Here is a 15,748-nt window from a genome sequence, read left to right on the forward strand (position 1 = left end):
TTATATAGTAGGGAGGGGTGCGGACAACGACGGTGCGGACTACGGACGTCAACGCGGGTGACATCGTGAGTTACTGAAATGCTCTGCACTTAAAAATCCTTTCTTCCTAAAATTAACACCAGAGCTTTTATGAAATATTATTAAAGATTATCTATACTGAACGAAATGAGAACCAGGTCACCATTTATTGTTCGGTGTAAACGGAACCTTCAAGGCAAGAGAAATCAAGCTGGGCTGTGAACCTTCGTCGCTTTTCAACATGACCGTCAAGCGATTTTCCCGAAAGTTTTGATTTGTATAGAAACGTTTCTTTATGTTGATGATATAGCCATGTCTTGCTCGCAAAGCACGCAACCACACACCCACAATCCCCCTACAGTAACACCGACAATTCATCAGATCTCCTCCATGTGGTAAGAATTCATGCCTACATTTTGTCAAACGTTGCCCAGAAAGCCAAACAAACATTTATTCAGACACCCTGCACCAAGAGTACCACTTAATTAGGAAAATATTTATTACACGAAACGGGTACTTCTGTATTCTTGCGCGAGTACTCTACCTGAGGACGACTCTGGTGAATACTCTTTCCTCGACCCTTAATCCTCCATCCAGTGTACCTCGATCCAATCCTCGACCTCCATCCAGTTTTCCAACCTTATGGCGCATTGTTTCAATATAACATTGTCTCTCCCCTCCCTCTCTATTTTTTGGCTAAGGCAGCGGACTTGCCGCTGTTGAACGATGGTAGGTACACCAGAGGGCCATGGTTTCTGTTGCCGCCATACTATCTAGCGTGTCGAACCGTCCTAATCGAATTGAAACCTTGAATACGCAACCTGAAGTTGTTCAATTCTAGCTAACATATACCTTACCTTGAGAAGGAGGAATAGACTTTATTGAAGCCATAAAGGACTTATGATGATCAACATGGTCTGGCCTTTACGTCCGGGGTGCCATTGGTCCTGCAAGCCTCATCTGCAAAGGATATATATCAGCTGGCGCTGACCCTCCTCGTCTGAGGCCCTTATCGCCGCATTGTAGAGGTTGGGGTGGTCTCGCAGTCACGCGGCGTATTGAGGTTCCGGATGGTTGGGGAACGCAAGGACCATGTGGTAGATGGCGCCACGGGCGTGTTGAAGTTGGGACATGCGGGTCAGGGGTAGAGCTGGGGGTAGATTAGGTTCATTCTGGATGGTGTTGGGTAGGTCTTGCTCTGCTGCTTGTCTGTCGATACTCCAGGTTTATTAAGGCCCAACCACATGCACGCGTAAAACCGACGTACTCTTGCAACGACGTAAACCGGCGTAAGCGCGTAAGGAACCGGCGTACTCCGGCGTACGCGGAATGCATTGGCACGCGCTCGTTACGCCCAAGTCAGAGCCTGGCAGACATCGACGCAAACTTTCGGGCGCACGGGGTTGACGTAGACCTCTGGCGGTGATGTTATCGGCGGTCAGGTCGCATAAAACGACAGTGAATTGATAAATAAGCTAACTTCCCTATTAATTATGCGATAAAACGAAGTAATTTGTAAAATACGGAGACCAAACAACCGGACAAAACACGCGAAGCAACGAGCAACTATGGGAGCAAGGCAGTTTATGACAAATGTAGCGGACGGTTTTGTGCCTGCCAAGTATGCATACTAATACTTAAAATTTTCAATGGCCCAAGAACTGTGTTAGTTATTTTTGTATTAAATATACCTATTTTCTTAGAATAGACATTATTTGTTTTATTCGAGTTAAAATGTAGTTGAACTGCTCGCCACCAAGCTGAGTCCGGAGTAGTCGAGCCACACTGCGCGGCGCATTGGTTTACGCGCGTGTTGCGGCGATATGTGGTTACTCGCCCTCTCCGACGTCGTCGGTCGGCGTAAAGACAGCGGCGTATGTCGCGCAGGCGGACGTCGTTGCGCGAGTACGTCGATTTTAGGCGTGCATGTGGTTGGGCCTTTAGGCGAAAATGGGGCAGCTTTATTTGCGTTGCAAGCCTGGAGAGCATTTTCGGCATTGGTAATTTTATCGGTAGCCTTATCAAACAATAATACAGGCGAAACAAGTTTGGGATGCAGAAAATCTGGTCTTTTAGTCTCAATAAAAACACCAGCACAGACCCCGCTGGTTGTCGAAAAGCGTTCTCAAAATGCTTGATAGTGGTTGTCGATTGTAGCGCTTTCAAAGTTTCGAGCGTGAGCGCCCCTTTTTATGCCTTCCTAGACCTTTCGACATTCATCTGGAACGAAGGCTCAAGGGCTAAGACGGGATGCGGGTAACGACAAGCTGATGGGCGATATTTTTTAATGTTGCCGCAGCATGTTTGTATGTAAAACGAAAGGGAAACACGCATTCTTAGACCCGTTGCGCACAACAAGACCGCATAATTGTTAACGCTGTTTCAAACATATTACTTCTTCTGAGGGGTTACGTATTCTTGTAGAACGTCGGTGGCGGTAGCTCTAATGAGCATTGTAATGTCATTAGCGGTTACCCTAAAAAAAATAGTGTTACTTTGGTATTAGCGCTAAAAAAGTAGTCGGATGCCTGAACTGGTGCGTTCAGTGTAATACGACGACCCCACATTTTCAGTAAGCACCGATTAGCGAAGTTGTGAGTGTTTGCGCGAGTGTGCATTCACAGAGCACAACGTACGCTGCACAAGCCCATGCCGACGGCCACCCTGTACTAAGCCCGAGAACTAATTCGTCTGGGCGGGGAGGTTGCCCCTAGCACCTCCGCAGAGCCACTTGTTCTCACTAGTCAAAAGTGTTCCATTGTCCCAAGGTGTGAAAGAGGGCAACAAAACTATTTCTTGAGCAGCAAGCTGAAGTCTGTTGATGAAAGGTGAACTAAGCTGATTGGAGAACCCGACCAGCCGTGCTCCCACGGTGTCACCGACCCTCATTGTCTGCTTATTCTTTCCAAACCAAAAATAACGTTACGAAATGGGGGAGGATTGATATATTACGTAGAGAATAAATATGAGCAAGAGAAAAAGAAAAGAAGGAAAAGCGAAGGAAAAAAAAGCAATAGTAAGCTGAGTTGCAAAAAAATGCATCGCTATAAACTGACTTGAAAAAAGAGAACAATTTATCCGGTGACCCTTAATTATTACGCAAATCATAAAAGCAGATGTCATAGCCTGGCACAAATAACAGCGTAAAGCCCGAACAAAGGGGTATATTTTTAGAGTGTCCTATTAGTGCACTGGTATGGCTTTCCTGGAACAATTACGGCCCACCTGTGCAATACCCCGTCCAGGTGAACGGAAACTTCAGACGACTGTGCGCCAAAATTAGGACTACATATAAGGTTGTGTATATGAGGTTACATATTCATTAAGCTGTACGTGTAGCTTTTGCATTTATACTTCCATTAATATTATTTATTAAGCGTTTTATTTTTTCTTCACCCATGACCGTCACCATTATCAAAAAAAGTTGGATTTCCGGCAGTGCGTCTTGGGGGGGGGGATACAGACGACATCAGTGAGTGTCTGTAAGCTTCGCTTTAATAGTGTAGGCAAGCAAGCATGTAATTGTATAAGCAGAAATTTAATGCACGAAATCACGTAAAACAAGAGCAATACAAGTAGTGCACTCGTGTAGGAATCTCAAAATAAGGCAGGAAAACTATCAGGGCAACAGCGACAAACACTAAAATTCTTATAACCAAGCAACGCTTCCATGGGCACCCAAATATCGGATTAAAGTAAAATCCTCTCAAGCATTGATAACTGCATTGCGAAAAAATAAGTACTTGATTACGTTGACATCCCACTGGCATGGTAGCTTTTCTGAATTGTCTATTCTCACCCACACGTAATATCCTTGTTTATATAAGCATTTTTATTGATTACAGTTAGTTCCTTCTTAATTTAAGGTTATAGAGAAGTTTTTTTGACGAGTCCAACTTTTGCCCCCTGACGTTTTATCGAATATCAGAGCTTCCAATTCCGAAATTAGAGTTACCAGTAGCAAATCGTGCGGCTCCATTCTGCCGTGGCGGTAGGAAGTGCCGTTACGGTAGGAAGCGTCATTGACGGTAGGAATGCGCAACGTGGCGGTTGCTGGAGGTCGTTGAAGAGAGGCATAGAATGGGGGAAAGTCTCAGCGTTCGTGACGGTATTGCACCAATATATTTGTTTATTGCACCAGAGGCCCAATTGTAGATGTTTGCCTGTTGAAAAATGCATCATCACCATCACCACCACCGCCACCATCACCATCACCATCACCATCACCATCAGGCTACTCAGGTCCACTGCAGGACGAAGGCATCTCCCATTGGCCTCCAACCGCTTCTGTCCTGCGCTACTCGAGTCCACAGTTTACCCCAGGGTTCCGCATTTCATCCCTCCATCGTGTTATCAGCCTTCCCCTTCTTCTATACCCATCTTTTGGTATCAACTCTGTTACCCTATACGTTATATATAACGTCCACCGGTTGTCCGTTCGTCTCACTCCATGGCCAGCCCAAGTCCATTTCTTTCTCTTTATTTGAACTATAATATCGTCAATTGTAGTTTGTTCTTTAATCCAGGTAGCTCCTTTTTTACCTGAGTGTTATTCCTAACATTATTCGTTCCATGGCCCGTTCAGCCGACCTAAGTTTGCTTTTTAGTTGTTTAGTTAGGAGCCACGTTTCAGCTCCGTATGTCATCACTAGCACTAGGCACTGGTTGTATATTTTTATTTGGGGTGACGGAAATAACTTACTTTTCATTATTTGTGAGTGCTTGCCGGGTGTTCCGCGGCTCATGCATATTCTACGCCGGATTACTTTCGCATGGTTGGCGTCAGCACAAACTATCTGTCCGAGGTAGTGATGTTCTGTTGCTTCTTCTAGCCTTTAGTTTTCTAAGCTAAAGGAGACGTTCTTGGCAGGCTTATTTCCTCATTACTTTAGAATTATTCATATTTATTCTTACCCCACGGCCTTGCTTTATGATTGTAGTTCCGCAAGCATTGTTTACATTTGTTCTGCAGTCTCACTCAGGAAGACTATGTCGTCCGCAAACCTCAAATGTCTCGGGTATTCCCCGTTCATCCCTCATCCTAGGTTTTCCCAGTCAATCTTTTTAAATAGCACCTTTAGACATGCTGGGAATAGTCTTAATGAGATATTATCTCCCGGTCCTACTCCCTTTCGGATAGGAAATGTTTCGCTTTGCTTGTGGAAAGTTATCCTGCCCGTGCATCCTTTATATATGTATCCTAGAAGTCTCATGTAAATCTCCTCTATTCCCTGGTCTTTTAGTGCTTCCAAAACCGCTGCGGTAAGTACGGAATCCAACGCTTTCTCATAATTTATAAATGCGATGTAAAGCGGTATAGTGTACTCTGCGGATTGTTCTATCACTTGGTTGACGACATGTATGTCATCCATGGTTGAGGACCCTTTCCTAAACACAGCCTGCTTTCTAGGTTGATGGGAATCCAGGCTGTCACACCTATGCGGATAACAACAACTTTGTTAAACTGCTGGTAAACAGTTGTTTACAAGCTGGAAAATCCACCGCACCTTTATTTTTAGAAGATGCACACAAGCTGACACACTTTGTCAGTGTCCTAAGAATATAAACTGCCCATTCTCAGGTAGCATTCAGTGTCACGCTAAGGTATTCGAACTTACGCATGTTATAATTTTACAAACATATAATTGTGAATTTATGTTTAACGCAAGACTTTTTATTTTCAATACGAAATAGCCTTGCTCAGGGACGTGTAATGCAGGAAAGTTGCCGTTCACTTCGTCCAGAGCACTCCCGTACAATGATGTAAAATGGCTTTGAAAGAAAAAAGAAGGGTTCAAAATCTAATCCTTCTACGACTACCCTTGGAAAGCTGATCTTATAGACTATGAAAATACGGAATGGCTTGATGCAGCTACCTTTCAAGGTGCGCAAGCACGACTCATTGGATGCATTCGAATCACTAAGCTGCCCAAAGAGATCTCGCTTGTTCTCGTAAACGTGCCAGCGCCAGCCTGTTTGTTTTCTGGGACTATCGCGCTTTTTCCCTGAGAATGCGGCACCTCTTCTTTCTGTGTCTCCAGCGTGGATCGCGGAGGCGGGAGCCATAGACACAAACACTCGCCTGCCAAACACTGCACAGGAACTTTTCCGCTGTCCCCCACTGCGCAGGCGTGGTGCGTACTGACATGACGCGTCCCCTTTTTCCTCCCCGGTCGACGCTCGCGGCGTGCTACAGTTCGTAGTTCCGCGTTCGTTTATTTTTTCGGACGCTTCAGAGGGCGTGCACCTAGTTAAGACCGCAGAGTACGCGGACAGATTTCTTGATGTCGACCTTCGTAGTTCTGGCGCATTAAAATAAACCGTGATAAAAGAAGACGGCGTGATGATGGCGGCAAGGAGAAAAAAATGGCCGCGGATCTGCTCCTTTCGTTGCAAATGTCGTCAAAAGACAACAGTCTTTGTAGACATTTGCCAAGGAAATGCCCCCCCTTTGCTTTCCCGCTCACCTCTCATGATGTTCCTTTACCGGCGCGCTCATTCCAAGGTAAACACACTAAAGGTTCGCGCAAGGCGATTTGAATTTACCGCGTTCCACTGCTACAGGCCGGGTTCCTCGATGCCAGCGCTGCAGTACGGCGGAGACGCGCGTGAATGGAGGCGGTCGACTAGAAGGTTTATAGAGCCACGTGGCCGTGCTCCACGTGCGTTCCAAGCAGAACGTGGAACCTAGCTAGTGGAACCTTTCATTGCTGTTTCCGCGTGATTTTTCATAAGCCGCCAGGAGGCGGCGGTTTTCTGCAGTAGATGTAGAATATCGTTTGCTATCGAAAAACCAAGCATCCATGAATTTTTTAATAAAGGAACACTGTAAATATCCCTTGTGTACTAATTTCCTGTCTTATATTTGCGTAATGTCTTGTTCTTGTTCAACAAAGTTGACAAGTATGAATATGTAAACCGGGCTTAGACGTTTACATGTGGCTTTGAGTATATAAGACTATTGCGCAATATTTTGCCGGGTGGCTGAATCGAGTCACAGACAGACAGACGGACAGACAGACGGACAGACAGAAGACAGACAGACCAAAATTTCTGGATTTAAGTAGCCCAAGAAAGACAATCGTCTTTAAAATTTCGCAGTGGCTTAGCTCGGCTATGCCCGGATATACGTAGCCTGAGTTAAGGTTCAGCTTAGCTTAGCTTTCGTGGTTGTGTAGGATTAGCTTGATTACCATGCTTACTGCTGCTTTAATGACACACGCACGGTTTACGCATTATGTGACATGTATATTTATCAAGTGGTTCCGGCGCAGCGCCACGAATCGCCCAGAGCTAAGCTGGTTCCACTGGCGCACGCCGGTGTTGCTGCGACGTACGAGCCATCGGTTCCACACCCGGCCACCCTTCGCATGATCAACAAGGGGACTGGGCCGCCACGTTCGGAACGAAGGTCGGCCAAGACGCTGGACGCGTGGGGTTTGGTCCCACAGTCGCACGCCCGTGCTGCTGCGACGCACGAGCCATCGGTTTCACACCCGGCCACCCATCGCGTGATCATCATGTGGAGCGGGCCGCCACGTGCCGCGCTGCGCAGCATGGCTCTTCAGGAGCCACGCGAAACTTCCCAACCTCAGCCAGTGTAGCTCACGCTACAAAACTTCCTTTAGCGAAATATAATGTCTACCAAGTGCGCAGCTCACGCATTTCGATGCCTTTAACACGCCCTAATATTTTTATTACCTTCCTACAATTTCTGTTTCATTGCGAGTGTAATCGGTGAAGTGCAGCACGCCGGTAATGTATGGTGCTCTAATGGCCACTGCCTCTCTGGTGCCTTGAAGTATTTTATGTACACTGGGTTTCCCTAACATGCACTTGTATTTTCTGCACGTTGCCCGGATACGAGGAGCCCGGGAATGGACTTCGCTACATTGAACCCTCCGACATAAGCTTTCTCCAGTGAACCGTAGCTGCGAATCTGCATTGACCTGACTCGCCCAGAATGTTCAGACGGACATTTCGCGTCCCTTCATTTGATATACCGGGATCAATTCGCTTGGTACATATGCGTAACAAGAGTGACGTGCTAATGTTCCTTTTTATCGCCGAAGAAGAGTGAAGTCGAAATGCACACCCCACCACGTTTCGTTCTGCATCGTTTCCACAAGAGCTGCATGTCGGGGAACACCCTGCTCTTGGTAAGCTGATGATTTCGCCACGTTAAATGACCCGCGAAGAACACCATTATAGCTTCTACTTACAACAGCGCTTCCCGGACGTGTTTACTCTAGCAGTTCGGCAATAAAAAGAGAGAGAGAAAGAACAAACAAAAGAACAGCCTCAAGCGAAAATCTCGTTTTTGTTTCTCCATTATACGTCATTTGAAGAGGGATGGTTTCTGGCTTTCTTTCCATTCGTGTATTTTTCTCCTTCCTTCTTTCCTTCTTTCCGTCTTTCTTCCTTTCTTTGTTTGATCATTCATTTTTTTCTTCCTTTCCTCTCTTTCTTTCTTTCACTGTGAAGGTTTTACTTTTAAACGTGGAGTTGTTGTAGCTGGCTGTAATATCGCCGTAACGAGTAACGCCTTGAAAAACTCAGAAATTCAGAAAATTGCAAAAATTCAGAAAATTACCTACTAATACACAGCATTTTTATACCGCTTGTCTAGACTGTCAGTTCTTACAGGCAATTTTTTGTGTTTTTGTAAATTCTGTCCGACCAATTATCTCCAGTTACGCTTGTATAACTACAGGTGTTACTCCTGCCAAATCTGCATTTTTGTGTAAATGAAGGGTGATACACGGTTTCTTATTTTCGCCATTTCTTGTATTTTTCCTTTTTCTCGGTTTTTCAAAATTATGCTGGACCAATTGTTTCCATTTAAGCTATTTTAACGATTCAAGTTCGAACTACCGGGAAATATGAATTTTTGTGGAAATGCAGTAGTGCGTTACACGGTACCCCATTTTTACTATTTTTGTATTTTTCTTATTTCTGAGTTTCCAAGACTCTGTTCGACAATTATAGCCATTTTTTCCCGTATAACGATTAAGGGGGGTACGTCCGCGAGATTTACATTTTGTGGAAATACTGGGCGTTACACGGTTCGCTTTTTCGCTATTCATTGATATATCTCTGATTTTGGGGTTTTTTCAAGATTATGTTCTACCAATTATCGCCATTTATGCGGTTGTAACATTAACGGTGGAAGAACTTATGCGAAATTTGCATTTTTTGTGGGAAGGCAAGGCGGTACACGGTTCGCCATTTTCAGATTTCTTTTAATTTTTCTGTTTTCTGTTCGACGAATTATCTTCATTTACGCTATTACGAAGATTAAAGGTGGAGCTTCTGCGGGTTCTCTCTGTTGTGGAAATGCAGGGCGTTGCAGTGTTCGCCATCTAAAACATTTTTTTTTAACAGCGAAGCTGTTTTCGTTATTTTGCGTGTCAACCGTTAAAAATACCAAGAAAATACCTAGCGCACGCCAGCGCATGCTTCGCGGCGACCTCCCAGCGTCCCCTGCACACGCTTGTCAAACCAAGCACACCCACTTAAGGAGGTTGGCGAAGATTGCGGTGAACGCGCAGCAGTTAAAAAGCCAAGAAAATACCGAGTGCTCATGTGTGTGTGCCCCGCTGCGGCCGCCCAGTATCGCCTGCCACGTTTCTACAGCCAATAATGGCGATTGTCCAAGGTTGGCCAAAATACTCCAGCGTTCGCCGTAATCGTGGCAACACTTGTTTGTAACCAGAAAGACACGTAATAGCGTGCGCCCAACTTTTGATGTAACGGTCATTGCCGCAGATCGGCTGAAAGAAGCAAATCGGCTCTAATCTTGGACTCAAACCGTCGTGATGGTGGTAAAGATTTCGTGCGGCTTCGCTACCTTCACTTCTCAGGCGTTAGTCTTAGCTTCCTTTTTTTTGTTACTGCGAAGCCGCGTAGCTTTACCAGCCAAGGAAATTTTCCTGTCATCGTCAGCAGAAAACGCCAGTCTTAAAAGAAATTACTGCCGCCGCTAGGAATTCCACCCAGACACGAATAGAGAAATTGAGCGAGAGCCCGTCGGATTACCGACTAAGCTACTCCCGCGGGAGGAAACGGCTAGACCGACGGTGTACTCAAATAGCACAGCGGCGGGTCTACCACCTGCGCTCATTCATAGCCTTCGTGGGAAGTGCAAAGCGCATAATGTGTACGGTGCCTGGGAATACTGTGAAGCACGTTCCTTCTCCCCGCGTGTATTTCCCGGTAAATATTAAGGTTGCGTAAGCGACTCCGATTGCAAAAGTACCCAGCAGCATAAAAATGGTGTAGGGACGTCACCACGCCTTCACATATAAAAAGGGAAACCGGTATAGCAACTCGTTCAGTTCCTTCCAGGTTACCATGAGTAGACCACGGAAAGTAAGCATGCCACGTTTAACTATTTTTAGAAACACGTGTGGGCATTCACGGGACTTCGCATGGGTATCGCTGTGGGTGTCGTTTACAGCTTCACAGTACCTCCCCCTTCACAGCGCGGATTGGAGCCAAGTGTTTTCTATGATTTCCTTATTTTTGGTTTTTCGAAATTGTGTTCGAAAAATTATCTCCATTTAGGCAACTATAACGAATGAAGTCAGAATTTAGCGAAACCTGCATTTTTGCGGAAATGCAGGGTGCTTCGCGATTCTTCATTTCCGCCGGTATTTTTATATTTTTCCTAATCACTCTTTAATATTCTGTTCAACCAATTGTCTCCATTTACCCTAATACAACGATTAAAGGTGGCACTTCCGCGAATTCTGGTTTTTCCTGGGAATGCAGGGCGTTACACGATACGTCATTTTTGTTTATTTTAAATTACATAATTTTTTGGTTCTTCAAAATTTTTTTCGTTCAATTATTTACATTTACGCCATTCTAACAATTAACAGTGGAATTTCCCTGAAATCTGCATTTTTTGGAAATGCAGGGCGTTACACGGTTCGCCTTTTGGCTATCTTTAGCATTTTACTTGTCTTGTTTTTTGAAAATTCGGCTCGACCAATAATCTCGATTTAGGCTGTCATAACGAATAAAGGTGTGCCTTCCGCGGAATGTGTACTTTTTTGTGGAAATGCAGGGCGTTATACCATTCGCCATTATCGCTATTTTTATCATTTTTCTTATTTCTTGTTTTTTTCCAAAATTATGTTTGACCAATTATCTCTTTACGCTAGGATAACTATTACTGGTGTACCTTCCACGATATCTGTATTTTTGTGGAAATGTAGGGCGTTATACGGTTCACCCTTTTGGGTTTTAAATGCAGAGCATTTCAGTAACTCACGATGTCACCCGCGTTGACGTCCGTAGTCCGCACCCTCCCTACTATATATAAAAAAATACTATCCGGCGCCCGGCTTCGATCCCTCGACCCTGCGGGCGGAACGCAATGTACATGGTGCTCTACCCACTGCGCCACAAAGCCGACACAGAATGGGACGCTACGAACGCGCCTTATATCGTTGACTCATTCAAATTACTGCTGACGAGCGCTCTCTCGTCAGCAGTTGCCACAAGTGCAACAACATTAACGTAACGCAAACTACTTAACGTCGTGCGCCCCCGGAAATGCTCTGCATTTGATCGTGCCCCTCGCGAGGGGGATGTTTCACTGCGTCTTCTCTCGGTCGCGGGACCCGTGGCGCCATCTGGCGGAGGCGCGGCACAACTCGTAGCACTTTGAAAAGATGCGGCGCCAGCCAGCTGTGTGTGTGCGTGCCGCACTTGTTCAAATGGCGAGTGCATTGGCTGTCCACAGAGCAAAGCATTCTTCTTTCCCGTTCGAAAGTGAGCACATTCATTCAGGTTCTTTCTTTTTTGTGGAACCTTTCGTTGCTGTTGCCGTTTGATTTTTTTTATATATTTCGTATTATTTGGTTGTTCCCATTGTGTTCGAGCTATTATCTATATTTACACGTATAACGTTAACCCTTTCGGCCATGGTGGTGTCACTTGACGCCATCACATAAAAGTTCCTCTAGCGCACAGAGAACGAAACCAAAGCTGCTAGTTCTGGGGGGAATTGTTATTCATTGATGCCTATTGCGATATATATCACTGTTGTTTCATTTTAATGGAGCTCCACGCTACAAAAAAGAAGCAGCTCCGGTGAAGACGAAATTACGACAGTGAGGCTGAAAAAAACGGCGGTCCGAGTTTGGTTCCCAAGCTTGTAAACTATAAATACGTGCACTGAGAACCTAATTTTTTGTTTGTATGTTCATATAGTCATAACGCTTAGGAAAAATTGCAAAAGTGGTGTCTCTGCTAGATATAAAATTGTTAATTGCCGTATATCCTAATTAATTGTCTCATTAATAAATCTGTAATGATTTCCACTTCCAGCTCTATTTTTTTCTGGGGGGGGGGAATTTACGGGACCATAAAATTGGAGAAAACGCACAGAAAACATCGTTTTGCTTAAAATACAAAAATCAGGGCTGAAAGGGTTTAATGTGGACTTTCGTGAAATTTGCATTTTTGTTGATATTCAGGGTGCAACATGGTACACCATTTCGGTTTCTTGATCTTTTTTTCAAAATTCTGTTCCACCAAATATCTCTGTTTACGCTATTGTAACAATTAAATGTTGAACCTCCGCGAAATCTGGATTACTCTGGTAATGCAGTTCGTTACACGGTACTGGCTGTGGGGCCATTCGGAAAAGAATGCTGCCTTTGAATACCAAAAAAAGAATGCCGAGCGCTCATGTGCGCGGGCCTCACGGCGAACGCCAACTGTTCACATCACGCGCAGTCGCTTTGGCAGAAAAGAAAAAAAAAAGCTGTCTTGAACTCCCAGGAGCATCTTGCGTTGCCTAGCACCCAACAACGCCACAGCTGGTGCGACGCCCGCGTTACGGAACCACGACGCGACTCCACGAACGCCGCGCATGCGTCTTGCACGTACGCGCTGCCGCGGCGCCCTTGCTGTCGTCAAGCGCTACAGCGCATATAATGCTTGGCCTGAGGAACTGGACGATATCGATGCATATCACGATGTCTACTAATAGCACAGTGCAAAGCTATGACGGAACTATATACAGGGTGTTTCAGCGAACACTTTAAAAAAATGAGAACATCCCCCTCGCGAGGGGCACGATCAAATGCAGAGCATTTCCGCTCTTCTCTTCCAGCGTAGACATTGTCGATGAAGTCGATGGTGAAACGTGAAACGTGCCGTGAACCCCCTGCCGCGGCTATGACGCAACGTGGAGCGGCTAAGACGCAACGTGGCGCGGCTATGACGCAACACAATCCAACACAATCCACTTTAATCCAATCCAATCCAAATCCAAACCAATCCAATCCAATCCAAGCCAAGCCAAGCCAAGCCAAGCCAATCGAATCCAATCCAATGCCCCTCGCGAGAGAGTGTTATAGCGCCGAAATCGCGCCACCACACGAACGCGTGATGTTGACGTCACGACCACGCCACATATGGTAGCGACTGGAGCGCGCGCGAACGACATATGTGGTTTAAGCGAGAACCGACCGCGGCGAGAGAGCGCGAAGCGAGCGCATCAGCAGCTTCTTGACGTAGTTTGAATGAGTCAAGGATATAAGGCGCGTTCGTAGCCTCCCATTCTGTTTCGGCTTTGTGGCCGAAGTTAGAGCACCATGTACATTGCGTTCCGCCCGCAGGGTCGAGGGATCGAAACCAGGCGCCGGATAGTATTTTTTTATATAGTGTAGGGGGAGGGGTGCGGACAACGACGGTGCGGACTACGACTACGGACGTCAACGCGGGTGACATCGTGAGTTACTGAAATGCTCTGCATTTAAAATTCTTAAAAATAGGCTCTTCGAGAAAAAAAGAAACCCTCTTCAGAAGGAGACTGCTAGCTGCGGCGGACGCCAGGTAGTATGAAGGGCGTGCACATTAGTTAGGTGGGTAATTAAACTCTACTAATTAACTTCTTAATTAGGGGAGTTTAGTGGCTATTGTAAATGGGGATTTTGTAGCCCCGGAGAAGACGTTTTCACATCATATTTTAAAACAACGAAAAAGTCGGTGTTTAAAGCCCTGTAGCACGAGGACACCTGCCGTTGTTTTTCGCTCAAAAACGAAACTCGACGTTCGAGGAGCGCTGGAAGTCTTGAGCGAACGCAACGTCCGCTGGTGACGTGTTTCAATGAATGTGGCGGCCAATTCGAAATGTAAGTGCAATTTTCCCTAGCTAGGAAGTCTCAGCATGCGGCCACAGCCTCGAAAGCCTTCCTCACCCAGCAAACAAACCTTTCCTTTGTCTGATGCGCTTTCTAACACGCTGCGATTATGAACAAACAGCAGATAAACCGGCCGAAAAAAAAATGAACGGATGGTAACGTTTCACATTTTGCACGACTGGCAGCCACTTCAGATGTGGACAAGACAATAAAAAAAGAAAAACAAAACTGTCGCCAACGCCCACTAGGGCTCCTGAAACGGGCGACCACGCAGTGGGCGATATGGCTAGCTTTTTTCTTGCGCCTACCAACGAAAGAAAAGATAACGCTAGCCGTGGTATAAGGTGATCGTTGATCATTGAAAAAATACAGAAGGCGATGGCGTTGATATAAGCTGATTCCCTAGCGTGGGGAATCACCAGAGCCTTCTTGAATTTGGCGACACAGTCACTGTAACACGTCATCAGCGGATGTTGCGTTTTAACTACACTTCTGGCGCACCATGTGCGCTGCGTTTCGGTTTCATGCGGGAAAAATACTTGATTTTTGCGGGCTGCAGGGCTCTAGAGAGTGTCTTTTTCGTTGCTTTAAAAACTGATCGGTTATCGTCTTCCCCGTAGCTACAAACTCGGCATTGGCAAAAACCGCCAAACTCCGCTAATTAAAAAGTTAATTAGACAATTTTAGTTAATTAACTATGTAATTCGCATGTTTCTCATTACTGCTGACATCCGCCGAACCAGACAGCTTGTTTCTTAAGAGAATTCCTATTTTTCTTGAAAAGCCTACCTTCAGGAATTTTTGAAAGTGTTCACTGAAACACCCTGTATATGCCCTGTGGCAAAATAAACGCCCATAAAAAAAACCTGAAAACAAGAAACTTCAAACTTTTACAAATGCGTGGTGATGTGTCCTTCAGTGCTCAAGTTGAAAGAAATCCTGAAACTTCGCTATGGTTTAAACCATGCGCGACTCAGTGCAAGCTTCGCCAGCTTTTTTACTGCAGATACCTGTTCGCTTCAGGTCTCATTAAGACAGAACACGCTTGTCTTCGTTTACTACTATTTTCTTCAGGGTTTCAGATCTTCACATTATTTGCCATGTCAAGAAAATGTACATTTTACGCAATCGAAATATTATTAACGTTATAGGGAGAAAAATACTTTCAAATTTTGCGTAGACGCCCAGAACCTCGCCCAAAATTGTGCACGATGACACAATAGTAGTGCGAAAGCAGTAAATAGTTAATTGACCGTACAAATTCGCGTAGTCGCCGGGAAGACGACTTTTAAACCCGCACCACTGCGGAGCATTTCATAGAACGCGCGTCACAATAATTAAACACGATAATTTTGACTGAATGTGGGGTTTAACGGCCGAAGCTACACACAGGCTACGATGCGCGCTGTAGTGTAGTGCTCCGGATTAATTATGACCAGCTGGGAATCTTCAAAGGGGCCATGCAGACATTTCTTCTATTCGAAAGATCTGGTGTTTTTTTTAGGGTCACAGCTCTTTCCCGAAAGCATCCGATGCTTTATTTACCGATACATTAACGAATTTAGGTT

The sequence above is a fragment of the Haemaphysalis longicornis genome, unplaced genomic scaffold (assembly GCF_048455015.1).
Source record: "Haemaphysalis longicornis isolate Haplotype H1 unplaced genomic scaffold, Haemaphysalis longicornis Haplotype H1 scaffold_2, whole genome shotgun sequence".
NCBI classification, from domain to species: domain Eukaryota; kingdom Metazoa; phylum Arthropoda; class Arachnida; order Ixodida; family Ixodidae; genus Haemaphysalis; species Haemaphysalis longicornis.